Source organism: Colobus angolensis, unplaced genomic scaffold (genome assembly GCF_000951035.1).
Source record: "Colobus angolensis palliatus isolate OR3802 unplaced genomic scaffold, Cang.pa_1.0 Scaffold27, whole genome shotgun sequence".
Taxonomy (NCBI): Eukaryota; Metazoa; Chordata; class Mammalia; order Primates; family Cercopithecidae; genus Colobus; species Colobus angolensis.
Genome location: NW_012115932.1, coordinates 9,799,248 through 9,825,460, shown reverse-complemented (window position 1 = coordinate 9,825,460; position 26,213 = coordinate 9,799,248).

Here is a 26,213-nt window from a genome sequence, read left to right as displayed (position 1 = left end):
TTTCTAGTTCTAGATCCTTGAGGAATCACCACACTGTCTTCCACAATGGTTGAACTAATTTACACTCCCACCAACAGTGTAAAAGCATTCTTATTTCTCCACATTCTCTCCAGCATCTGCTGTTTCCTGGCTTTTTAATGACTCCCATTCTAATTGGCATGAGATGGTATCTCATTGTGGTTTTGATTTGCAATTCTCTGATGACCAGTGACGATGAACATTTTTTCATGCGTCTCTTGGCTACATAAATGTCCTCTTTTGAGAAGTGTCTGTTCATATCCTTTGGCCACTTTTTGATGGGGTTGTTTTTTTTTCTTGTAAATTTATTTGAGTTCTTTGTAGATTCTGGATATTAGCCCTTTGTCAGAAGGGTAGATTGCAAAAATTTTCTCCCATTCTGTAGGTTACCTGTTCACTCTGATGGTAGTTTCTTTTGCGGTGAATAAGCTCTTTAGTTTAATTAGATCCCATTTGTCTATTTTGGCTTTTGTTGCCATTGCTTTTGGTGTTTTAAACATGAAGTTCTTGCCCATGCCTATGTCCTGAATCCAGACCATTTATTATTTTATGAGCCATGAGAGCAAAAACAAAACAAAACAAAAACAGCCAACATTTATTGAACACACTATGTATCAGGCTCAGCCTTACTTGTTTTAAACATCATCTTGTTAATTTCTTACTTCAAGGAGCCATGAGTTTGGTGTATTATCCCCATTGTTAAGATAGGAAAAACAAAGAGTCCGAGACTTTTAATAGTATGTCTCCCAGCTAGTTAAGGCTAATAAATACATTTGCCTGTGATTCCAAACTCTTCCAACCCATTATATCATCTCATTAGGCAACTGAGGTGATTTATCTCTACGTTCTCTTTAGGTGGCAAAGCGCTATAAAGAGAGAGGTATTACTGTTGTCACGTATCTTTCCAATCTATATTTTCTGATATTGTTTAAACAAATTTTTAAGGTAACTTTTTCCTTACTGAGTCACTTTCAGAAACAAACAATGCCCCCATGCCCTGGACTTGCTTTCTGAATCATCTGGCTTTATACAGAGCAATAACATTCCTCTTAACCTGTTTAATACATTTTCCTAAGAAACTAGCAATAACCTCAGAGAACATAGCCTGTTTCTTCATTATATGCCACTAGGTCCAATGACTTAGATGTGGCAAACCATACATGCTGTGAGAGTCCCCAGTAGTTGGACCTGTCTCCCATACTCCCACATAACAAGTGTCTCTCCTTAAATTTCAAAGTGATCATTTAAAATGCAGGGCTCACTAACACTTCTTTCTAAGTTGTACATTTTGTATTCCAGTCTCCTGGCGTGCTGACCAAACCACAAGTGATCTTCACCTTTCTACCTTCGTTAAGCTCAGGCACATTTTGGGCAATTTCTGCCTAATTGGTCTTCCTTGCCTGATTACTGTCAGCTGGTGGTGTTCCTGTGCTGAAGCGCAGTATCAAACAGCACAATATACCTTATTTTCTTACATAATCACTGTCTGCCCACCAGAATCAAGAACACAACATGCTAAATTACTATGATTGTTGGAATATCATTTGGAAAATACAGGCTTTAAAAAAAATGCTGGGTTTGGAGTACTACTACTGCCCAAATAGCATTTTTTGCTTTTTCTCTTTTTGTTTAAGCACATAACTATGCAACTGAGTGGAGGGAAGAGCAATTCTGGCTCATTCGAGTTGTAAAGAATAATGCGAAGCTAAAAATTTGGACAGATGATAATCTGCTATTTTATTTTTTTCCCACTAAAATATGTAAGTACAGAATAAGAATATTTTATGTAAAGTAAAGTAGCATCCATGGGGTCAGCTCAGAAGAGGTGCTCTTGCTGAAGGGAAAAAAAAAAAAGTTTTATTTCAAAGAACAGTCTTTCTTTTACTCCTAGGATTTGGGGGCTTCCTCCTTTTGTTTCAACCTAGGTATTATAATTTTGACATTTGTTAAACCACTGAACATTTTCTGATGTAGCCTTCCTGGTCTAGTAGGCACTTCACTCTTTGGTTATCTCTGTGCCAAAACAACAGCTCTCAGCCCTTCCTCAGTAGAGAGCTGTTCCATAACCATCTATTGCCGGGTTGGTTGGGGAGGTCTGCATTAGCAACCGGAAAGTAAGAGTTTAGGAAAAGACAAAAAGACATAGGTGTGTTTGGGTCTGTAAGAAACAATGTCAACATTGTCTGATAATATAATACAGAAGAACAGTGTCTAAAATAATTTGGATTAAAAAAAAAAAAGCAGTTCAAGCAGTGGCTCAGTCAATGGCTGCTTTAAACCTTGGCTGCTTCATCTGAAATATAGGCATAATTATTTGCTGTGTATCTTAAGGTTGTTATAAGAGTTCAATGAGATTAAATGAGGCAATATTTATAAAATGATTAGCATAGTGCCTGATGCATAGCATATGTTCAATAAATGTAAGCTTTTCTTATTTTTATTATTTTTGTTAGTAGAAACTATTATTTTTTCAGCTGGTGAAACTATTATCATCAGGTTGGCAAAAATAGCAATTACTTTCCAACCTCATTGAGGAAAGTCTATATTCACTCCTTCATATCTCCACAAGAAGTCTTAAAGGTATTAATATACTCCTTAAATTTTTGCCAGATTAGAAACTTGACACTTACAAAGAATGTATATACTAGCATGGATTTTTTTAAAATTTATTTTACGGTGATGATAAAGACATTGTTCTTCCCCAACAAAACTTCCTCCTGAAAGCAAATGTGGGAGATCTTGTGAATAGACAGTAGGATGGAATTTGATAAAGTTTATCATATGTTATTCATTCATTTCTTTTTATTCAACTAATATTTAGGCACTGCTCTAGGTATTTAGGGGAAGATCAATGAACAAAACACACTGATTCTTGCTCTCAAGGAGCACATATCCTAGTGAAAACAGACACTAAACAGAACAAATCTACAAAGCATATGGTTTGAAAGCAATGAGTGCTATAATAACGACAACAATCAAAAAAGTGGGTCAGAATCAGGAGACAGGAGTGCCAGATGAGAGAGGGCAAGCTGTTCTTTTAGATAGGGTCGTCAGGGCAGGCCTCCTTGAAAATGTGAACAAAGCTAAGGGGGAAGCAGTGTTCCAGCTTGAGAAAAGGCTCTGAGTTGGGATCATCTCTGGCACAGTTGAGGAGCAGCCAGGAGAACAACGAGCTGGAGCAGGGTGAGGAGGGTGTCACTGGTGACATGTGTGGAAAGGTTAGTACCTTTATAGGTCAGTGGTAGGGATTTGACTCACACTCTCAGTGAAAGGGACAGCTCTTAGACATTCTTTGGCAGAACAGCGCTATTATTTGACTTTCTACAAATAGTAATAGACTGTAGGAAGGCCTTTCCACTGGGGCAATATTATGAGAAGAGGACTGTGGATTCAAATCTTAAAAAAGGGTGGTAGAAATGTAGCCAAAGATTAAAATGTGGTCCCAGGCAGAGAGAAAGAAGATACCAATGCAGCAGCCCTGAAGATGAGGCTAAGACCTAAAGTAAACCAGTAGGAAGATAAATGGCCATACGAAGTTACACCCTGCGTCAAAATGTCCAATATCTGCAGAGATTAGGTATAGGAAATGGTGTTGACCACTGCAGCAAAGCAGTGTCTACCCTACTTGGTGAGAGTACCATTGCTCCATTCCACCATTCCAGCCAGTTTCTGCCATGAAGTTTCAAGTTTCTTAGAAGAAACTGGGAATCTAAATTTTTAAATGACAATTTCACAACTTTGAAGTGCTAGCTGCAAAAACAAAAACACAACAGAATTACTATGTGGTTCAAACAAAACCTATCTATAAATAGCAAGTGAACTAACAGTTGCTCATAGAGGCAAGTGCATAACTTTTGTTGCAGAAATGAGTAAAAAGAGAAGATCTCAGGAAGGTGTGATGTGGCCATCCTGGAGACCGATTCTTTGGTACATCATCGTAAAGAGCTCTTATTTTTGAGTAGATGTGACCAGAAGGCAATGCCCACTGCCTTTGTTACACCACTCTCTCATCATTCCTACAGTATTTTTCTAAGGACTGACTAACTCTCTTTTAAGAAAAAAAACAAAGTCATGGAATGATTAGTCGTTTTCTGTAAATGTGAATTTCAGGCAGGTTGTCAGCCATTTGGAAATGCTTTTGTTCTGGATAGAATGAATAAGCAAAGTACTGTGTGTGTTTCTTTGTGTGTGTTACTCATGACATAATTCTTGGTTTTTCTTTCAGCATCATTTCTTTTACAACCCTTCTTAGACTCCGACGTAATATATTTCTTTCCTTTATCCAACAGGCAATTGATATTCTTTCTCTCCCCACTCTTTCTGGTCCTCTCCTTCTCCTCTCTCATATTCTATTTCTCCATCTTTGAACTTTGATTGTTCACTATTTCCTCTGCCAGAAGATTTTTAGCTACTTGTCTCTATTTAGTGAGTTTCTACTCATCCTTCGTACCTGACTATCCAAGCTGGAGTTACCAACATCCTGTGGCCACTGAACTACTTCATATATTTATCACACTGTATCGTTGTTACCTGATTTCTTGTATAAATCCCCACTACTGTACAACTTTGAGAGAGTGGAAACTACATCTATTTGTTTTCACTTGTTCATCATTTTAGCCTAATCTCATGACAGTGTCTAGACCTAGAGAATGCTGAATATTCATTTATTAAATATAGAGATATTTAGCTACAATTTTTAATGACTCTATTTAGATTTATTAATGACTCAATTAGAGAAGATATTTTAATTTGAAGCTGAACATCACTGAGTAATTTTTCTATATTTATTTTTGTAACTATATACAACCTTGTTTTATTATTTCAATGTGTTATTCTGTGGAGGATTTTCTTGACTACATAATTATCAATTGCTTCAATATAAAATGTCCCCACAGTGCAAACAATATGGTGGTAGAGGCTCAGCAAACAATTTCAAAATAACAAAATAATTGGATTTAAAATATTGGAACTTTTAAAAACTGAGATTGAGTTTGTTGTTTTTAACTAGGTGCTTTAAATTCAGGAGCAGATTTCATATCATTATTTTTTCTTTTAAGGCTTTTTCATGGTATCTCTTTTGCTTGAGCAATCCTATTTATTAAATTTCAAAGAAACCTGAGAGATCACAGATCAGGTAGATATTTACACTCGGATCATAACATATACATCAAAAGAAAGATTGAGTGGATAACACAAAGGCCAACTGGAATATAAGCAATGTGTTGTGCACTTCAGGTTGCATTTTTATTACTTGATTTTTTTTTTAAGATGGAAGGCATATTTTCAGAAATCATTCATTCTATTTTGAGGGTTTCATTCAGTGGTAGATATTACATTACATTGTATGTGTGGTATATAAATACTAAAAGCAAAAGGACAGTTATTTTACGCCTCCAGAATCAACATTTGCTTATAAGAATCGTCTCTATAATACTTCTGTAAGTAAATTTTCCCCCTTAATTAAGTTCCTAGTCTTTCAATTACAGATATGAAACAAGTTCGCTCTATTTTACCATAACAGAAAACGAAATAAACTGAGACCTGGAAATCTGTCTATATATGAAAGCCCATGCTGACGTTGTCTCCTTTTAAAATCATTAAAGGAACTATAACAAATTGCATCCTTTGAAATGGAAATTACACAACTTCCAAATTCACTTCTCAGGAACTTTTTTTTTTCCCCCCCTTTGGATGATATGTTCTCAATATGATTTTTTCCAGACTACACTTTTCCTTTTCTTTCACACCTCCGGGTTTAATCCCAATCAAAGCTAGCAAGTTCCATCCCTGTGGGGCACTAAAGAGAATTGTTTCATATTGTTACTGGGAGGATTTGTGACTTTAATTATTTTTGCAATTATTTGCTACAATTCAACTGTGATTTTATTCCATAATCAGTTTTACTTCCTGATCAATTATTTGATGCCTCTTCAAAACAACTCGGCTAATCTAACTTTGGGCCTTACACATAATGTCGTTTTATACGTGCTCATAGTTTGGTTTCTTGTTGGAATACTTCAGAAAAGCAATAAACCTTCCCAAGGGGCATACACAGCTTTGCAACTTTTCTGTAACAATTTAATTAGTAAAATTATCAGAAAGATACTTCATAACATTGTGATGTTTCAGCTCATTTTATGTTTCCAACCAGCAACCCTTCTACTTCTTAACTCAAATAGGAAACTCCAGATCATGATTAAGTTATTAAGCCAGAGTTCACTTCTTTGGAGAGACCCATGAAAGTTATGGTCCTTTTGATGTTTGCCCAGTAGAGATAATTTTATTCTGAGTATTTTCTTTGTGTATTTCTATTAAAAAAGTATGTTTGTTCCCCTGCCTATTCTAGTTTTTAGTACTTTATTTGTATTTCCTATTGTAATAAAACATGTAATGCACACGTTCAGGGAAGAGACATTGTTTTTAAAAAATCAAAGGAAAATAAATAAACTAATATGCATATATACTTGAGTTTTACACAAGTGCTAACCTAAGAGGTTAGCATTAAACTGACTCCCAAAACATAATTTCTCTTTTACCTCATCAATGCGACCATACAGGTTTGTTATTAGCCAAGATTTATCTTGGCATCTTGTATAAACTGATTTTTTTCAAAGGGTCACATAAAGTACCTGCTGCTAGGTATGCAAGCAAAGTCATATAATTTGGTCAGGGCCAATAAGTTGATAAAACAACAAATCTGATCACATCACTCAACTATATATCTTTAAACTTTCAGACTACCAGTCTCATGTTGATCAATGATACTGTTGTACATAAGTTGGGAAAAGTATGAAGCTTATAGCCTAGGAACATTTGAGTTTCCAGAGTGTTTTGTTTCCTATGGCTGCAGTAACAAATTACCACAAACTTAGTAGCTTAAAACAACAGAAATTCATTATCCTATCGGTATGGATGTCAGAAATCATCCCAAAAGGGTTCTTCTGGGCCGAAATCAAAGTATGAGTAAGGCTGCATCTAAGAAGGAATGTATTTTCTTGTTATTTTCAGCTACTAGGGGCCACCACATTGGCTTGGAACTCCTTTCCTTCATCTTCAAAGCCAGCAATGGCCAGTTGAGTCTTTTTCACATCGCATCTCTCTGACACTGACTCTCTTCCCTTCCTCCCTTCTCCACATTTAAAGACTCTTCTGACTATATGGGGTCCACCTGGATAATTCAGTTTAATCTCCCTTTTTAAAATTCAGATGATTAGAAACCTTAATTTAATCTGCTTCCTTAATCCTCCTTTGCCATGTAATGTAACATATTCACAGGTTCTGGGGTTAGGAGGTGACATCTTGGGGGGATATCCTTCTGCCTGTTATACTGAGCAATACTTGTAAGCCTTAAATAGAAGCTTTATAGGCTTCAAAGCATATCTATTTAAAGTCTGGGTGTACGTTTAACACTGGAACATTGTTTGAGGCCTTCTGCAAGTTGCTTCTAGTTCATGTTTTTATTTCCTCATTACATACTAGATAAAAGCAAAATAAATACTTTGGACTTTTCATACCCTATATTATTTCATCACTAATTTAAAAAACAATTTCATGTTTATACTTTGAAAAAGTCTTGCCTAAATCCAACCAAACATTACATTTGGAAGCTGTTTCCTATTAACTTTATCATATTGCATGTAGAAACTTGCTTTAATCAGAATAAAAAACAAATTCATATATATATATATGTGTATGAAAATCAGAACAATGGTGAAAGTAAAGTAGAAAAGAATATGCTACATTATATGACAAATAAGTCTGTCAATTTGCCTATCTTTGTTGTATGTCATTTCTGATCCAGCCATATACTTTTTCATCAATTACTGCTTCAATAAAATAAGCAACCATCTGTCTATTTAGTCATTCATTTATTTACCCACTTACCATATATTTACTGAATGCCTACCATTTCTTAGGCTCCATCTTAGAATATCAAAGAAAAAGCATTAGAAACAATTTTTGACATGGCTCTGGCAGGATGAAACCTCAAGCAACTTCTCCCCTGCTATCCTACTTTGGTAGAGTAAGTTATTTGATCACCAAACTCATGTCCTCATCCTAGCATATGACTAGCCTATATTCCAGTCTTTGCAGGCCAGTAACGCTGTATGACTCTATACCGGTCAATGAAATGAATTATATATACCATTTCTTTGAGCTATCTTTTTAATGTTTCTTTTTCTCTTTTCCCTCTTCAACTGGAAGGAATAGAGACTAACCCACAAAGTGACATTCATAGTTACATTTAAGAGTAGAGCCCTAATATGGAAAAATCCTGGGCTGTTGTTTCACTAATTGGAGGACAGTGGCTCAGTAGAGCCTCCGAACCAGCAATTATATCGATATACTGTTACTTGAAACATAAGTAAATGTTACTGTGTTAAGCCTTTGAGATTTTGGGATTCATAGTCAGTAGTGTGATTGAACAAATGTCAAACACAACAATGTGAATGAAAGAATTACTTTTAAACTCTATGTTCAGGTTAATTAAAAAATAATTATGGCCTGTGGAAGATAGAAAGCATAAAAAACATAAGGGCTACACAAGACAAGATTTGCATAGATGTAATTTAGGGTGAACTATAGCAGCAACTATAGAGAGAAAAGTGAAGAGATTGCAAAATCTCTGTCAGTAGATTTCAAAACTGTAGGACAAAAAGCACCTTCTGGATGGAAGGGGCTTGTTCTGAAGGTAAAATCCCCAAAGACCTTGCATCAAAACAAAAGCCGTGAGAACTGGAGTGATTGGCATTGCAGTCTATGGAATATAAGCCACATAGGCAACTCTAATAAAGGTGCTTAAAGAACTGATCTAAAAACAAAACAAAACAAAACAAAACCACCACACTCAGAGTGGGTGGGGACAGTTTCTGTAAAAAGCTGGGCCAGGAAAATCTAACAAATCCCAAGAAGTAATAAAAAGAGAGCTAACACAGAATATACACAAAGATATAAAAACAAAAGGCGGGAAAGCAAGAAAAGTGGGCAGAGTTTTGGAAAGAAAAATGCTGTCACAGAACAGATGACAATTCTGTCCAAACATTTCTCTGAGAATTGGGAGAATAGGTATGAGGCACTTGTTTCTGTGAAGGAAAACCACACAGCAGATATACAGGAGGAAACAGATACAAAATAAATAAATAAATAAAAATGGAACTGGCAGAACCCAGGGAAGAAATGGAGAGAGATGTAACAAAATGCAGACACTGCAAAAAATTCAGTAAGGGATGCAGTGGATGGGAATTACCAGAGCAATCAAATGAGTACATTTAAAAAAACTAAAAGCAGAGTGAAAGAAAGATCATTATAAATATCAGGCAAAGGAGTTTTCTGATGTTCTTAACTGGCTCCTCAATAAAACTAAACCAAATATTTGAACAAGAAAGAAAAAAAACCATTAAGATATAGTTCAAAGACATATTGCTGAATAAATCAATACCCGAATCTAGCTAGTTAAAAGGCACACCAAACACAAGGGAAAGTCAACCCAGAGTAGTCAACATGGGAGATGTTCTACTAAGATACTAGATCTTAATGATAAATAGCAAATAGATCCACAAAAAGACAAAATCTTTCATTAAAACTTTAGACTGGCATCAAATTTTCTATAGCAACATTCAAAAGCAGGGGACCATAGAAAATAATAAATAAAATGGAAGGAAATAGAGTAACAACTATTATTATTTAAAGACTAAAAGAGGAGATCTAAAGATTTATTCAACCATGGTGTTCCCCTCATAAATAGTCTATAGAAAAGTAATTTTAAATATAGAGGACTTCAGGATGTTTCTTACGAGTCCTTATTTAGAAAAGCAAAGGTAACTATTAGATGAACTCTAGCCAAACAAGAGATTATTGGAGAAATCCCAGCAAAAAGAGTTAGTGGTTTTGATTATTTTAACTTCAGAATTAGACTTAGAAGAGATGTATGGATGATCATGACAGATTAGAATTTAAGGTATATGCCCATTACTAACAATGACAAAAAAAAGAGCGTGAATAAGGAAAAGATAATGAACAATTTGAGTAGGAAGAAAGATTGGGTCCACAGGAACTGCTGGTGTTTTTTGCTGTGAGTAATACTAATCCACCTTGATTCAGAAATCTTGTATTTGTTTTTAGGATAATATGAACATAGCTATTATAATCTTCAGAGTCTAAGTTACCGATTATAAAACAAAGATTTTCATATCGCATTAACAAAACAAAATCCAACTCTATACCATGTGCAATAGACGCGCCTGAACAAAGTACTTCGGGGAGTATGAAATTAAAAGCATGTGCAGAATTGTAACAGGAAAACAAAGTAAGAAGAAAACATGGATTGCACTGTCAGTATCAGAACAATATTTATAAATGAAGTAATATTATGTAAAACAAACAAGGGTGCTTTATAATGCTAAAATGAGTAACTTATATCAACCTTAACACTCACACATCATAATTACAGAAAATGTAAAAAGAAATAGAAACGCATTAGTAGTAGGGCATGGTAATACAGGATAATAATGAATTCCTACAGTAGTGCTCATGGAACATTCACCAAAGAAATCACCATATATTTGGAGAGAAAACTTTAATTAATGCTGAAACAGAAAAAGCATGAAAAATTTTGTCTGTTTTCAATGTAATAAACTAGAATTTCAATAACAAAGATATAAACAAAAAATCATTCTCTGTTAATGAACAAGGATCCTTTTTAAAACATGTATACCAATAAGAAAAACCAGAATTGCTAGAGAACAATGATAATGTAAATATTACTTATGTATAAAAGTGCTATGAGGAAAATTCATTGCCTTATATAATTATAAAAATTTTAATTGGGAGGCTAAGGCAGGTGGATCACTAAAGGTCAAGACTTCAAAACCAGCCTGGCTAACACGATGAAACCCTGTCTCTACTAAAAATACAAAAAATAGGCCAGGCGCAGTGGCTGACGCCTGTAATCCTAGCGCTTTGGGAGGCCAAAGCAGGTAGATCACCTGAGGTCAAAAGTTCGAGACCGGCTCTGGCCAACATGGTGAAACCTTGTTTCTACTAAAAATCCAAAAAGCAATTAGCCAGGTGTGGTGGCACGTGCCTGTAATCTCACATACTCAGGAGGCTGAGGCAGGAGAATCACTTGAAACTGGAAGGTGGAGGTTGCAGTGAGCCGAGATTGTGCCACTTCACTCTGGTCTGGGCAAAACAGTGAAACTCTGTCTAAAAATTAAAAAAAAAAAAGAAAAAAAAATAGCCAGATGTGGTGGGGCATGCCTGGATCCCAGCTACTTGGGAGGCTGATGCAGGAGAATTGTTTGAACCTGGGAGGTAGAAGTCGCCATGAGCTGAGGTCGCGCCACTGTACTCTAGCCAGGGCAACAGAGTGACACTCCATCTCAAAAAAAGAAAAAAAAAATTAAAAGATACAAATGAATCAACCAGGTATCAGGCTCAAATGTCATTGAAAAACAGCCATGTAAAACAAAATTTAAAACCTAATACATTACAGAAGGAGAAAAAAGACACAAATTTGTAAACCCTGTTGATTAGGAGTAAATATAGAATAGCTAAACTTATAAGGGGTAATATATTATTATTATTATTTTATGTAATTATAAGAAATAACAAAAAAAAGCATAAAATTTAAAAAGGGAAAGAACTTAGGGAGAAGCAACCAGAGAGACAGCCTGTTAAAAGAATCACAAGTAAATACTCTGAAACTTTTGGAAAATTGTGCATTATTTCTTATGAAATTAAAGTTACCAGGATAGATCTCAGAGGAGAAAGAAAAAAAAAAACATGTACACAGAAAAATGTCCATTGAAAGAGTGGCATTTGCCAAAGAGTTTTTAAGGGAAATTCTACCCAGCAATTAAATAGCAGGTAATTGCAATTAAGTTTTAGAGCATTAAGAAAAGGACAACATTCAAACTCTTTGTACTAAATGAATATGATGCTCCAAAGTATTAAAGACAAAAAGTGAAAATTAGATGCTAATCTCAGTTGTGCATAGCCATGCAAAATTTACAAATAAAATTCTCCAACAGGGAATTAAGTAACATGTTAAGGGAACTATATCATAAAAACATGAGTTTTATTTTAGGAAGTCAAAGAAAATTCAATATTATTAAGTATACTAATCACTTTCGTATTACTATGTCTTATGAGTGAACAAAGGTATTTCATTATATCCATATAAACTGAAAGGTATGGATGATATTTTAAAATGATTCTAAAATAATTCAATAAAACAAGATTGATCTATACTTACATAATACAAAAATGTCATCTGTCTCAGCCCAAAGCTAGAGTTGTTATTTTTCAAAAGAAAACTCTAGAAGCAGTCAAGAGAAGACTTCAAAACATGGTATCACTGTTACTTTATAATATCCTAGAGATGTTAGACAAGATGATTATATAAGATTAAGCAACAGAAGCATAAAAAAGAAAGAAGTAGATACAACTCTCAGTATTTATAGAAAACATGATGGAATACCTAAAAATCCCAGGACTCAACTGAAAAAAATGCTACAAACAAGGGAAAGCCATATTCGTTATTAAACATAGTACCAATAAATCAATATCTTCAGGCAAATTAACCACATCATAGAAGGTAAAAAATAATATCAACAACCACAAGATAAAACGATTTAGAGAAAAAAAGTTATGAAAACCACAGAGAAATGCACAAGAATAACCGGAAATAATGATACACAGCCTATTGGAAGTACATTTTAAAGCACTTCTGAAGGTTATAAAGAAGAAATAAAGACACATTCAGTTCTCACTAGCAAAGTACAGCACATAAACATGCGAATACGCCATATGTTGTTTTATTAATTCAACTTGATCTCAATAAAGATATCAAAATATTTTAAAAAATGAAACAAGATGATTTTAAGTATAAACAAATTAATAACTATAGCCAGTAAACTTTAAAAAGTGAAATGAGAGGAAACAGACACTCTTTGATAAGGCCTTAATAATTAACTTGGTATATTACTGGATCATAGATAAATTAAATATAAAAGAAAATCCAAAAATAAGAACAAATTAACATAGTAAAAAAAGAGTAACTCAGTGAGGAAAAGATAGATTACTAATTAATGTTGTTATCACAATGAAGTAAAAATACTCTACACTAATTTTCTCTATATATATTTATATTTATATTTATTTATATTTATATTTATATTTATATTTATATTTATATTTTTGGGAGTCTCCCTCTGTCGCCCAGGCTGGAGTGCAGTGTTACGATCTCGGCTCACTGCAACCTCTGTCTCCTGGATTCAGGGGATTTTCCTGCCTAGGCCTCACGAGTAGCTGGGATTACAGGCACGCACAACCATGACCAGCTAATTTTCGTATTCTTAGTAGGGACAGGGTTTCACCATGTTACCCAGGCTGTTCTCAAACTCCTGAGCTCAGGTTATCTGCCCACCTCTGCCTCCCCAAGTGCTAGGTTTACAGGCAGGAGCCATCACACCCGGCCTATACTCTAATTTTAAAGATAAAGTAATCCCAGCACTTTGGAAGGCCAAGGCGGGCAGTGCTAGGATTACAGGCAGGAGCCATCACACCTGGCCTATACTCTAATTTTAAAGATAAAGTAATCCCAGCACTTTGGAAGGCCACGGCGGGCAGAAGACTTGAGGTCAGGATTTTGAGACCAACCTGGCCAACATGGTGAAACCTCATCTCTACTAAAAACAAAAATAAATAGAAAAAAAAAAATCAGCCAGGCATGGTGACAGAGGCCTATAGTCCTAGCTCCTCGGGAGGCTGAGGCAGGAGTATTGCTTCAACCCAGGAGGCAGAGGTTTCAGTGATCCGAGATCTCACCACTGCACTCCAGTCTGGGTGATAGAGCGAGACACTCTGTCTCAAAAATAAAACAAAAGATAAATGAAAATCTGGGGAAAATATATTGCAACCCATAACACAGACAGATAATACCCATAATACATAACTCTGTGTCTAGAAAATTGATGAGCTAAGCATTAATAACCCAATACAGAAATGGATGCGTAATGTGAACCCTCAATATGCAGAAAAGTAAAAAGGTATCAAACATATGCAAAGATGATCAACCTTAATATTAAACATATAAATAATATAAATGAAAATACAAATAAAAATTGTATTTTTTTGCTTATCATACTAGCTAAAAATATATGTTCAATATCAAATTATGCTGGGAAGACTGTAGGGGAAACGGGCACTTTAACATACAGCAAGTAGGAGAGTGAGTCAATTCAATCTCTGTATAAGGCAATTTGGCAGCAGCTATTGATATTATAAATACATGTAACAGTTGACCTAACAATGCTATTATGAACATATTCTAAAACATACATGACCCTGAATTGTATTAAGTTTGAATTCTAGAGTCTAGATAAACAAAAAGGTAAACAAAATTCAGGCCAAAGCTTTTAAAATTACATGTAAATTCCACACACATTTTTAAGTGGAGATATATGTACACATGTGTCAAATGACCTTTGTACATGGCTATTTGAGTAATATTTTTAATAACAAGAGATTGAAAACAAATAATATCCATCAATGGAATCTATATATTATCAGTATATATAAGAATAAAACAAAAAAGCAAAGTAAAGAATATTGTGTGTGGCTTCCTATCTTCTGAGTAGAAAAGAAGATAAAACGAAGAATCCATATTGATAATTGTTTGTGTAGCCTAACGATTCTCAGAAAGGATATAAAATAAATAAAGAGTGGCTCTCAATTGGCTGAGGAAATCGGATAGATGAGAAACAAGAATGGGGGGAAAATGTTTTCATTTTTTCATTAGATACCTTGCATAATTGTTTCCTTTTGACTAAAATGAATGCCATTTTTATCCAAGAATTAAATGAGAACAAATAAAATAAAGAACAATGCTGTATGTTCTTCATTCCACCATTCATCTAATACTGAATTTTTCTGGAGAGTCTACTTGCCTGAATCAAAGAATTAGAAGATGCTTTTAACACCTAGAGTTAAGGTTCTAAACCCAGAACCAAATGCTAGTTTAAAAAGTAATCAGTCGATTCAGATTTGGCTATTCCAGATGTAGATAAACGTGACTTGGTAATTCACATAGGATAATACTGTTAAAATGCTTCATTTTTTTCTCTTTAGGAAGATGAATGTATTTTTACTTTTTTTTTGCATCCTGGAAGAAAACATCTCTCTCTACATTGAAAGCACAAAAGAATTAGAATCCTAGTCCAAACTTCATTTTGAGGTTATGTTTGTTCAGCTTGACAATAAGAGAACAGTTTTCTTCTTCTTTGTCATCATCAATCTTGTCTGTGAAATACTGTATTTTAAGAACATGAAGGCAAGCTACACCGGAAGAGAACTGTAATGTAAGTCAACCTGCCATTCAATGTACTAATCCTGTAAACATCTCAACTGTCAAACCACAGATATCTGAGTGCTCGTGTGCAGCAGATAAAGAAAATCACTGGACAACAAAAAATGTTTAAAGGAAAACTAGATGCACATGTCTTGATACGGTTTTCCATCCCAAATACTAAAATAAATGATACAGTGACATTTTAACTTTATGCAGGAGTGTATAATACAAACATTATATTCCAGTCTAGTACGTACTTCATTTATATGACAGAATTTAAACCTCATATTACCCATGTCATGTGAGATGGGCATTGTTATCTGCATTTTACAATTGGGAAAACAGAGTGTCAAAGAGGTTGAGGAACTAGATCAAGGTCAAAGGGATTTGAGCTGAGACTCAAATACAGGCTTTTGATTTCAAACTTCACAATCCAAATACTTTGCTCTCTTATGAATTCATATGGTTTAGATATGTGTCCCTGCCCAAATCTCATGTTGAATTGTAATCCCCAATGTTGGAGGGGCCTGGTGGGAGGTGTTAGATCATGTTGGGGACTTTCCCCTTGCTGTTCTGATAAGTGAATTCTCATGAGATCTGTGTAACACCGTTTCTTTCTCTCTCTTTCCCCGTCTCTGGGCATGTAGATGTGCCTGATTCCCCTTCATATTCTGCCATGATTGTATGTTTCCTAAGACCTCCCCAGTCATGCATCCTGTACAGCTTGCAAAACTGTGAGTCAATTAAACCTCTTTTCTTTATAAATTACCAAGTCTCAGATAATTCTTTATAACAATGTGAGAACAGACTAAAATACACACATGATATCACATAAACATTGCTTTTATCCTTACTCTTTAATTCACAACAAACGATCTTAGGCACTTAAGTAGATTGATGATGTGGAAGAGTTCCATGGAAATAGCAATGCTTGATACCTGGGGATATAAAATTCCAATTAAAATTAGTTGTGTCATATTTTACATTTATAGGTTATCTAAATTAATTTAAAATTTGAAAAGACAAAAAGTAAGATAACACTACATTTCTTGCTTATCTTTTCCTTTGATACATGGAACCTATTTACCCGCGGTTCAAGAGAAATAAAATTATTCTAAACGATCTAGAAATAACTCAAATTGCTCTAAGGATAATTGCTGAAACCAAGTAATACAGATCATCATTTTGGATAATTGTTCATCCAAACTATCTCTGCTTTTAGGAGTTCATACTGACTATAGATGCTTTCTCTACATAAAAATGATATTTTGGAGAAAAATGTTGTAAAAATATCAGACAGAAAACTCTTAGTCTGTATTTTGCTAGAAAGCACAAGGATGTTTTCCTGTCTCTTACTTTCAATATTATTTAAAATGTGAATTTGAAAATAAGTAAATGTCATTAATTAGGTTTTAGGCATAGAGAGCTAAGTAAGAATTCTTCTAGTATCGTTTTATGAGAAAAAATACCTTTACATCTTTCCCCCACCAGAATGAATCATATCTTTGTTCTAGATCTGGTATCACCCTGGACTATAGGCATTAACTGAATTCTATGGCCGAGGTAAAAAAAAAAAATCAAATAAATACAATTATGGTCAATGGCTTTTAAAAGTACACACAGTAAAGTCCAGAGACATTTTCATGGCCTATGAGACCCTGCATTATCTCACTGTCTTCTTCTGCTCTGCCTTTACCTGGGAACTCTCTTCCCATCTTTATTACAGCTGTAGGGCAGCATGTGGAGCCTCATGGATCTCAATATGGAAACTCCATTCTTCTCAAATGTCACATTACATACTTGCTACACTTCCTTCTTGGAAGACTGGTTCTCAAAATCTCACTGGGTTGATTCCAGATCTTTTCAACCAGGTCCCACAAAAAATTTATTTCTCCAGAGATACCAAACTGACCACCAATTTATAAATCACCAACAACTGAACCCATTCTCTATTACACTACTTTGTTTTAATGTCTTCATCACTTATCTATGAAATGTTATTGTTGAAAGAATTACTTCTGTAATACTTTTTTCATTAAAATATAAATGTTGTACATTATATACCACTGTTCCCCCAGCACTTAAAAGAGATGTTGATATACAATAGATGTACATTAGGTTATACATTGCAATGACATGTTGTTAAAGTTTCACTGGTTAAAGATGGACTATTGAAAAGAAAACTCAGACAGAAGGAAATAAACGTGGCCTGATAAATTACATAGATTTTATTACACACAGACACACAGAGGATTGAAGAAAGGAAATGCATTTAACAAGTCTGCTGTTATCATTCCTTTCCTGTCACCCTTCTCCTAGAGTTTTCAAAAGCAGGTAGCAGAAGAAACAGTTTCTTATGGAACTGTCATGTCCCTATTATTTCTGTGTTTAGCTAGCTATATAACTATGGGTCATAACACACTTGCCAATCTGAGTGTCATTATTTATAAACAAGCCTGAAAGTCTTTTACAACTCTAAATGCCATGATTTTATAAAAACAGGAAAATCATTTTATACTATTTAAATATCTTGGTGAAAATATAAATTTATACAAACAGTTTTTAGAGAAGAAAATAGGTTGGCATATTTGGGATAAAAAGCTAAGACTGCAGTATGTGTTTAAGTTGAATTTCTGTTAAAAAAAACTTGCAACTTCAAAGCTGGCATAGTCTATTTTTTGCACATGCACTCAAAACCCCTAGAGCAATAGACATGTTTTTAATGACTCAAAAAGTAGAAACTGCCAATTTATTTTTCCTCAAATAATTAAATCTTTAATTAATTTCACATATAGTTAGCAATAAGCATCATCCTAGTTTTGAACTTTCAAGTATTCCTCAGTTTGCTTTTAGCATGCTTCTGTGCTTACTGGAGCTACTTAAGTCTCATGATCAGTTTGAGAATAGCTCTCAAACTTTCACTTCTTAAAAAAATAAAACACATTCCAAATTATGTGGGGAACTGTTGAGTCAAGAGACACAAATTATATGAAACCATAAAGTGGCATAATTGAGCAAAGCAATTTTGGTGAGAAACTAAAAAGGAGGGGGAAATCATGTAAATGTGATTATTTCTAATTAGAAACAATGAGTAACCAAATCAAATTATACAATGAGGATTTGATTTAGATCCCTGGAGGAAAGCCACACAAGCATTTGCATTCATCTCCAGCTTTTACGTTCCCCTAATACTTCTCAATGCTTTCTTAGACCCTTAATTGTAAGTAAGATGGTTGTTAGCACAGATCTTTAGCTAGCTCTCTGTATGTAGGCTTATACTCCAGTTAAGATTTATATTGTCTCAATCTTATTCACCAAAAATGTCCTGGGTCCTTATTGCATGCAAAGACACCATACTAAGTGCCATAAGGTGACATTAAAAAGGCACACACCTTTGCTAAATTCATTGCTTAGTGTTCTTGAACAAACCATAAAAACTGATATTTACTGGGAGATCTAGAAATTGCTTCTAGATTTGTGATAGCCAGCTACATAACCTCAGCTAAATAATTTAACTACTAATGTCTTTGTTTCCTTATTAAGAGAAGTGTGTGAAGGGGGCAGGCTGGTGGGGGTGCTGGTGAAAGTTAGTCAAATTTAAGCAAACTATATTGAAAAATTTCTTCTGCCAGGTGCTTAGGGGAGAGCCTGACTTTGTACTTAGTAAAACTAGCCCAATTGTCCAACAGAACTGATGTTTAAATAAATATAGAAATTGATCTTCCCAGACTTAAAACTTGAGGAAGTCACATTTGTCTTATCTGAGTTCCTTTCTTAGGAAACCAACCATTATACCTCCCAAATAGTATCAAGGAACTGAAATTCACCAGACCGTTGCATCTGGATAATGAGATGCCAGACCCCTCGCCCATCATGATTGTGTAACTGACCACATGCTTCCTGTTGATCAACTTCTCTTCCTTACTGCCCCCAGCCCCCAATTTCTGTTTTCTCACACATGGCTACATTTCTCCCTGCTATATAAACCCGTAATTTTAGTAGGTCAGGGAGATGAATTTGAGATTGATCTTCCATCTCCTCAGCTGTAGCACTGAAGTAAAGCCTTCTTTCCTGGAAATACTTGTCTCAGTGATTGGCTTTCTGTTCAGCAAATAGCAGGACCTAGACCAAACCCCCAGCATTTTGGTAACATTAGGACCTCAGCAAAGTAGGCGTATAATAGAATAAAATAGTAGACTTCAATGAACTTACCTAGAATTTTACAATTAAAAAAAAACTCTAAGGAGGTTATTTTAAATTTAGCACGCACCTAAGCTGTGTGTTAATCTTTAGTGTTTTCAAATCTGATTTGACAAATGGTCCTATCATTTTCTTTTCTTTTCTTTTTTTTTTTTTTTGAGATGGAGTCTCACTCTGTTGCCCAGGCTGGAGTGCAGTGGCATGATCTCGGCTCACTGCAGCCTCCGCCTCCTGGGTTCAATTTATTCTCCTGCCTCAGCCTCCCGAGTACCTGGAACTATAGGTGTGTGCCACTATGCCCGGCTAATTTTTTGTAGTTTTAGTAAAGATGGGGTTTCACTATGTTGATCAGGCAGGTCTCGAACTCCTGACCTCATGATCCAACCACCTCGGCCTCCCAAAGTGCTGGGATTACAGGCATGAACCACCATGCCTGGCCCTCAATCCCCTTTTTTTAAGACTAGCCTCTTTGCTGTTGTTTGAACACAACATGCACTCTCCCTGGTTTCTCGGTCTCTGTATTCATTGTTACCTCCAGCTGAAATATTCGTACTTCCAGGGAGGTCATACCAAACCACCCTAATCATTCTCTATTTTCTTATTGTGCCTTATTTTCTTTTCACATAAAATCATCATTTTTTTTTTTTTGCCATTTTACTATATATGTTTTCACTTATTTATTGTCTGTGTGTCCAACTGTTATGTCAGCTCTATGATAGTAGATGCAGTGTCTATTTATTGCTATATTCTCAGTCCCTAGAACAGTACCCCGCTCTTAGAATGAACACAATAAATGTTTGTTGGTTGAGCAAATGCGGGGATGTACCTTAATATGTTCAATTCTTTGGGCCTTTTAAGCTAACGTTCCATACAAAGAAAACAGAGGCATAGTTCCTGCCCTAATAATACAGAGCATTGTGATCATACCTCATTATACCTAATCATATCTAATGCCAGGAGACTCCAATAAATGCCATAGTACCCATTATTATATATGATGCCAGTATACTCAGATAAGTGATCTAATACCTATTAGAGCATAGCTTCAGATCAAATGACCACCTGTAGGAGAGGAGACCAACTGTGAAGACCTAGCTCTTTGAATTGTTTCCTAAGTAGTGTGTAGTGAATAGAAGCAAAGATTGAAAGACATGACGATTACATGAGCTTCAAGAGACCTCTGAGCGCCAACATTGTAATTCTGAGTTTCATTACATCAGCTTTTTCATAAACTAAATGATCATGTTCTTGATACTGAAGTTGTAATTTACTGGATGTATGCTAACATTACATCAGACTAGCATTTCTCAGTGGCAAATAATATTCGAGAGTTCTTAATTGAACAAATGTTTCTTGATTAGCTTAAACAATGGTTTACACTGAAAGATCTTTTGAAAAGTCAGAATGCCCTGTAGCCGATTAACCCTCTGAGTGATTCTGTAGCAAGGACATATTTTTAATCCTTCAACAATCCAATGTATTTCCTTAGCACATTAATTTTTATCTCCCCAAACAATATTTGCTTGACTTCAGTTTAGGAAGCACTGCTCTAGACCATATTCTCCTTGAAGGCAGGAAACTATTTCTTATTTATTGCTTTAAAGCCCATACCTAGCCCAGTGTAGGAGATACCTATTTTAAAAAGTCAAAGAGATGAATATTGAAAGAGTTAATAAATTGCATTCTCTTTTCCTAGAACCAGGGGCACATATAAGGGCACAAGAAAATAACATGTGAATACTAATATGCTATAGGCTTGCTTCAGGGGAAATCTTTCAGCCATTTCTCTAAGCCCTGGAACTGGTGTGCCTGGACTGAAAGGAAAACATTTCTGTGCCTAGTAGGAGGCAACCTCTTCAATAGGAGAGAAAGATAGATTTTTAATACAGGCAATTACTTCCATAAAATTACTTAATGATAGCATAGTTTGTCTAGATTAGGTTGGTATGATACATCTGCTAAGGCATCTGAAGCATCTACTGAATTATATTAGTTCTGTAAGAGGATGCAGTGTTTATGACTCATGCATAATATCCAGGCTCCCATATTTTATAAGATTATTGTAAATTGGGTAAGATTTCACCCATAAGGCCAGAAAAATTATGTTGTGATTACCTTTTCCTTCTAGTTTTCTATTCATTAAAAAAAATAAGTTGATGAATTTATCACCAGCTACATATTAATTATAAAAACCCAGCAGACTGTGTTATTTTAATATTATTTAAAAGAGCTTGAGAAATAAGCAGTAGGTAGAGTCCTTAATCTGAGCCAAAGGACAAGATTTATAATAGTTATAACAATAACAGCAATGACAGCAGCTCCCATTTATTAAGCATCTACCGTGTGCTAGGAACCAACTTAGTTTATTTATATATGTTATTAATTACTTAATTTAAAGCAAAGACAATCCCATCTCTTTCTACAGAAGAGAAAAACTACCTTAATGAGTGGCAGGGACCTGATATAATATGTCGGTTTTTCCGACTCCAAAATCTAGATCCCTGTACGTCACATGGGAAGCTTTTCAAGTAGATTGTCGAGAAGACAACTGATATTGGCTTGGCTTATAAGGAGGTTTCATGAAGAGATTCATTGTATAAGTGTTTCATAGACACCTCTGTACTATACTTTCCTAATGTGACCATCTGGATCACTCACCTTTGGTTTTGCCAATCAGCAAGTGGTTCTTTTTTATTTTCCTTATCATGCTTTCATCCTTGTGTTTGAACTGTAGGTGCCAAATCTATTTGTTCATTGATTCAGGTCAAAAACCTAAGTCACATGTGACATCTCCTTTTCTCATGTGCCACAAGTTTCATCACCAAATTTCGTTGCTGCTACCTTCAGAACATATACACAATTTGAATACTTCTTGCAAAGTCCACTGTTTCCATCATGGTCCAACGTACAACCATAGCTGACCTGATTATTACAATAGCTCTCTAAGTGCAAACCTATTTTCATCCTGTTTCTATTGGAATCTACTCTCAACCCACCATCCTGAATATAAACCACATCTGGTAGGTCATTCTAGGCCATTGCAAATACTTCAACTTTTATTCTGTGTGAGACAGGTTATTCTGTGTGAGCCCTTGGATGGTTTGAGGAGAGATGGGCTGGCCACCTTAGCCTTCTTTCTGTGCTGTGAACATCTCACATAATCTCCACTCCAGGACCTTGTCAGGGGCTGCCCATCTTCTTGGGACACTCTTCTGAGTAGGGCCAGAGCTTACTCCAATTCCTTAGGTATTTACTCAAACGGCTTCTCTGTGTGGCCTCCTTGTCATCATATTTAAAATTAAACCTTTTTTCATCCTTTCAAGCGTTTTCTATCCTTTCTTCTTTTTCCATGGTGCTTATCACTATCACACTTCATATTTCACTTCTTTATTTACTATCTTTTTTATAGTCCAGAGGTGTTTTACTTTTTTAAAAGACACCTATTATGCTATGAATTCATAGGGAATAGGTTTCAGCACCTCTGGCTCCTTTCCATTGCTTCCCATAATGTGTGCTTCTCTGAGCGGAGCAGGCCGGTCTTTCCATTCAACCCAGCTACCTTTCTCTTTGGCTTCCTTTTCTGATCATTTTCCTTCATGGGTTTCAGGAAGCTAACTTGGCTCCTAGAGTGCCTAACATGCTCAATATGCACATTAATTCTCTTGGCAGGAATCTTGCCCTTAACTTGCTTGTTTACAACAATGCCAGTGACATGCTGGGTAATGCTGAAGACACAGTTTTGCCATGGTAACATTTGTGGGCATTCCTCTTTGAGCAGTACCCATTCCCCACTCCCCGATGTCTATAATATCACCCTTCTTGTAGATTCGTATGTATGTGGCCAAAGGAACAACTCTACATTTTCTAAAAGGCCAAGGAAATATACATCAGGTGCCACTCCTCTTTTCCATTGTTTATCATTTTGGAAAATTATTGGATGGCAGTGGTTCTGGTCAAGAGGAAGCATTACTTATTTAGTCTGTTTACTTTTCCTGTCTCTTCCCACTAGCAGGCAAACCTTATGAGAGGAGGCATATTTGTTTGTTTGGCTCACTGCTGTGTTCACATCCACATGACCTAGAAGAGGGCTTAACACATTAGCAAAGCCTTTTCATTAATATTTGTTTGAATGAAAATGAATAAGTTAACTGACCTAACATAAAATAAAAAGTCACTGAACTCATTTAGATCCGAATTTATCCAGAAAATACATTATATTTATTTATTTTTCTTTTAAAAAGTGAATCAAATATTTAGTCTTGAAGTGCTTCATTTATCTTTTACAGGTAGGGGATTATCATATACTTGCCAGATGACAAATTCCAGGCACTCCATTATTAATCATATGGAAACCTATGAACCACATGGCTCCCAGTCTAAGCCCTTGTCTCCCAGAGAACTGAGGAGGAGGAAATATTAATAAAAAGCACAAAGTTGAATTGTATGATTTTAATTAAATAGTTTTAGAGTAATAGATGATTGGAAATAATTGCCACAATTAGCAAGTTACTAAGTGCATAGGAATGACAGAACTTTAGACTAGAAAATGCTTAAATTTCTCTTTGAAGAAAGAGACTAGAATTTAAATTTTTACTGTAGAAATTAATTTTGAAAAGAAAAAGCACATACACAAAAAACCCATCTCACACATATGCAAACAATTGGGTCCCACATATATACATGGTAACAGGTTTACTCATCTATGTATGGCCTTGGTCCTAGTATACCATACTATACACACACACACACACACACACACGCATGCACAAACATGTATTTATAGGTATAAATACATGCAGACATATATACACATGCACATATTTCTCCACACCATCTGGAAAAAGTCCTTGGTCCTTGTCATCTGCCCTATTCTATTTTATGGGCAAACATGAGACTTGGACTACAGGGAAAAACTGTATTTCAGACAGTTCTATTCAACAATAATGTGAAAAAACATAGGCAATAAGATGAGACCATAGCTGGGAGGGATTTAGGCTGGTCCCCAAACATAAATTGCTGAATAAGGGTTATGAGCCATGAACCAGAGTGTTGAGAGATTATAGAAGCTTTTCTTTAGATGATTGGCATGGAATGGTAGAACTTTCAAGCTGTGATATATTTGCTGTGGGTATCTTTCTGGATAAGGCAAGAATAGTCCAGATCATGGAGAAGATGACATAATTCACTTACAAATCTATAACAGTATGGTCTATTGGTTAAAGATAGTGAGGAATCATAAGAGAAGATTTCTAGAATTAGTATCATTGCCATGTTGCTTCCTAACCTTTCAAAAGTCCTGGAATGACAGTGCTCTTGGAATGGGAAGCTTTAGAACATTCCTTCAAAATGGCAGATCAATATGACATCATTTCCAACTTTCCCATCTTTTCCAAACAAATAAAAACCCTGGATTAACTATTTTGAAAAGTAAAAAATGTTGTTAACCTTGAAAGCAATCTGAATTATCCAGAAACAAATGGGAAGGTCACAGGTTACGGCAGTTATAATTACATCAGAAGCTGTGCAGCTCTAGTCCCAAAGAAAAAGCTCCTATTCCTTAAGTTTCCCATATTGGACTTTAGAGTTATATGTTAATTTGTCTGTACACTGAGTTTAAAACTGCTTTGTACTAGCATCTATCATGCAGCCTTATTTCTGCCTTTTAGAGTCACACTGAAAGATTTAACATTTTTACGTAAAGTAACTCTTTACAAATATAAAAATAGTTTTTAACCCAATTGCTACACTTCTTTTTACTTTTTAAAAAAATTATCCAACTTAAACTTAGCTTCCGTCCTTTCATTGTTCCTCACGAGAGGAGCTCTCTCAACTTGGTCTCTGTCTTTTGCTTGCTGCCATTTAACAACATTCTTCATGTCTGAGGTCCCAGGTATAAGCCAGGTTTCCGGTGTGATTGTGAATATTTCAAGGCCTAGGAGGGCAGACCAGCCCTCTCTTTGCTCTGAAACCATACTGTAATTAATACAAAGAACAGATGCATTTGGTTTTTTAGCTGTGTCGATTTGTAAACTCCTGCTAATTGAGTTTTCAACTAAAACCTGCTTTTTCACATGATGTTATTTACCAGGTATCAAGTAGAATGCAATGCTTCAAAGGTAAACACACACACACACACACACACACACACACACACACTGTGGCAACAGAATCTACCTTTAAATACCTCTTCTCTACTTATTATCTCCGTGACCCCAATGAGCTATTCAATTTTTTTGAGATTCATCTGTTTTGTTTTAAAGTGAATAATGATTAGCCACAAAGCTTATGTTACTTAATTTAGGCGAAGTACCTACCACGATATGAGGACACTTAAAGAAAGTATTTCTTGTTGTATTTTGAACAGGCTAATTATTATTATAATTATTTCTTGATCCAAATTAAAGACTTTTTAATTAAAATACAATCTCCTAGAGAATGTTTACCGTTTTAAATGTTATCATCAGTCATTCTTGGTGTTTGTTATCTCCTCCTAATCGTCTATATATACACACATCCATGCATTTCTTAAGAATAAACAGCCATGTAAACACAAACCTACATCACTGAAAAAAACTATTGAATGGCTCAGAGACTTGTGGCATATCAATATCACGAAGGACTGGTCTATGCTGTGATCATTAAA